The sequence below is a fragment of the Sciurus carolinensis genome, chromosome 9 (assembly GCF_902686445.1).
Source record: "Sciurus carolinensis chromosome 9, mSciCar1.2, whole genome shotgun sequence".
NCBI lineage: Eukaryota > Metazoa > Chordata > Mammalia > Rodentia > Sciuridae > Sciurus > Sciurus carolinensis.
Genome location: NC_062221.1, coordinates 80,317,338 through 80,320,222, shown reverse-complemented (window position 1 = coordinate 80,320,222; position 2,885 = coordinate 80,317,338).

The following is a 2,885-nucleotide window of genomic DNA, read 5'->3' as shown; positions in this document are numbered from 1 at the left end:
TAAATATTCGATTTATGGTACTCTCTTGAGAAATGTGGAAATGAATAATCCTTGTATTTTTCTCTCTGTGTGTGAAACCTTCCCCTCTTCTCTCCCACTCCCTAAAAGATGCAGTTGACATTTCTGGTTAATCACAAAATCACAAATTGGAGGTCTCTGACGTGGCCAGTTTGTGTCCTTCAATGTGGGTCATGGCTCATGGTATACTTCCTGATATGTTTTGTTTTGTATTTGTTTTTTGATACCAAAAAAACAAAAAGGTTGCAAAGGTTAATTAGCTCATACAGTTTTGAATTTACTGGAACCACCACTCCATATTTTGCCAGATTTCTGGTGCTAGATCAGTCAAGATAACTGAAAGTACCAGTTCGCAAACATTTTGGCTTCAGCACCACTTTATGCACTTAAAGGGACCCCAAAGAGCTGTTTTGTAAGGCAAATTATATTTGTTTATATCTACCATATTTGAAATGGGAAGTGATAAATTTTAAAGGCAAAAATTTATAAGCACATATCACTGTAGCTATATGCATGTCGCCAACATCATATATCACACAGTTTCTGGAGTACTCCATGACACACTTGAGAGAGAACAAGAGAGAGAAGGGAAAATAATGGATTGATGTAATTATGAAAATAATTTTGATTCCATGGACCCCTGAAATGGTCTCAGAGACAATACTCAGACTTCTGAAATTAAATTATGAAGAAATCTTATGAGAAGATTTCATGAGACTTTCTCAAAGAAACTCCTTCCTAGACAACTGCTACCATAGTGCTTGGGCATTTTACCATTCCACCAGCACTCTGTTCAGGAAATGGCCTCCCCGGAATCTCTTTTTCAAAGTTTAGAGATTTCAGAGAGCTCTGAGACTAATCCTTATTCACCATTAATCATTCAATTTACATTGGTTATTAAATAGCTTATGTTACCTTTCAGAACATTGAGACACTTGACATAGGACAGGTTTTTTTTTTTTTTTTTTTTTTTTTTTTTTTTTTTTTGACGATGCTGGGGATTGAACCCAGGGCCTTGTGCTTGCAAGGCAAGCACTCTACCGACTGAGCTATCTCCCCAGCCCAGGACAGGTATGTTTGATGGAGATGACTTGGAGAGTCACAGAGAAGTTAAGAGGGGCAAAAAGGGGTCATGCCGAGCATACAACTCTGTCTGAAAGGGCGAGACAACGTGCAGCACTGTGGTCCTGCCTGCCCTGTGACTCCTGTCCTCTCACCCCTGGGAGGGGCTTCCCATCTCTCCCACTCTGTACTCATCCTAAACTTGAGATTATGGGTGCTTTTTGTATTTGTGAATTAGAAAGAAGTAGCTTGGACTTTGCATATTTAAGCAAAATTGAGGAAGTTGTAAACTTTTGAGTCACTTAGAATAATTCAATCACGTATTGCTTAGTAAAAATTTGAAAAAATTCCAGGGTGTTGGTAAGCCTGCTCAGGGACGAGGGAAAACAAAAGAAGATTTTTGTGCTTAACTGAAACTGAATCTGAAGATGAGGATTTTTTTTTTTCTTGGTAGGTATTCATCAGTTGCTGACAAAGTAATTCATAAATCTAGGTTGGAAGAGAACAAAATCCATATTAGTACTAAGGATCATAGATTTTGGTTAAAACAACTTTATTGAACCAAATTTATTCTATGGTTTTTCCTAACTTACCAAGACAGTGATTTCAGTTTTTAAAATAAGTCTCTCTGAATATTTCCTCAGAATTATAATTTTAATTTTTTTTTTGTATTTGTCCTTAAAATATTCCAGATTTGATCTTGGTGTCCCTCTAGGGATACTTAGAATAATTAATTTCAGCAGGTCACATAGAGCTATGTCACAACCTTTTGCATAGATACCACAATCACTGCACAGATACCTTGTGAGGCAGGGAAGGTATCAGAGCCTATTTGTGTAGGTGGGAAGGCTGAGCCTCCAACCTTTTCAGTGACTTTAGGTATCACTGTATATGTGTGATGGGGCCAAAACTCAGAATTCCAGGCTCCCCGTCCAGTGTCCTCTGCTCCGCCATCTATGTGTGAGTGTACCCTGTTTGCTCTACCAATATAGTAAGAATCCAACTCTTACCTCCAGTCCTACCTCCTGGCCCGAACCATCTTCATCATTCTCTTAGATGATTGCAACTGTTTTCTAATTAATCTCCCAGCTTCCACTTTCTCCTCTTCTAACATATGTCAAGTGAAATCATGCCACTCTTCTGTACAAAATGCCTAAGTGCTTCCCATCTCACATACAAAAGAAGTCAAAGTCTTTACATGAGCCATAAGACTTCATATGTGTTAGGGGCAGTTATGGTTCATCGATAACTCCCAGAAAAACGCTCCGCAGACACAGGTCTCACACGAGGAACTTTTATTTTATGCGGACGATTCACATCCGCTCAGGGAAGGGAAGAAGGAAAAAAAGAAGGAATATGGCGCATGGTTTCTCCTCAGATATCGGAATTTCACAGGCTGGGAGGAGCGAATAGGGGAGGAGAATTATTGCAGACTGACTGATGGACCAATGACATATTAGAACGTAATATGGGAGGCAGGAAGATTATGGCAACGTAAGCCGGAAATTCCTCTAACGGGAGAGGCGGGGCATAACGCAGGTTGACAGGTGGTTGGGAGGCTGGATTCCTGTAAAGAGGGAGGTGGGCGGAACGCAGATTGACAGGTGGTTAGGAGGCCGGGAATTCCTGTAGCAGGAGAGAAAGGTGGCTTTATACCTTACAATATGGAAGGGGCTCCCTCCTACTCTAAAGTCATCTCCTACTACTCTCACCCCTGATCACTATACTCTCTGATGTTTTGCTTATATTCCAGACTTTTTTCCACCTCAAGGCCTTGGCACTTCTCCTGTGTCTGGAATATTCTT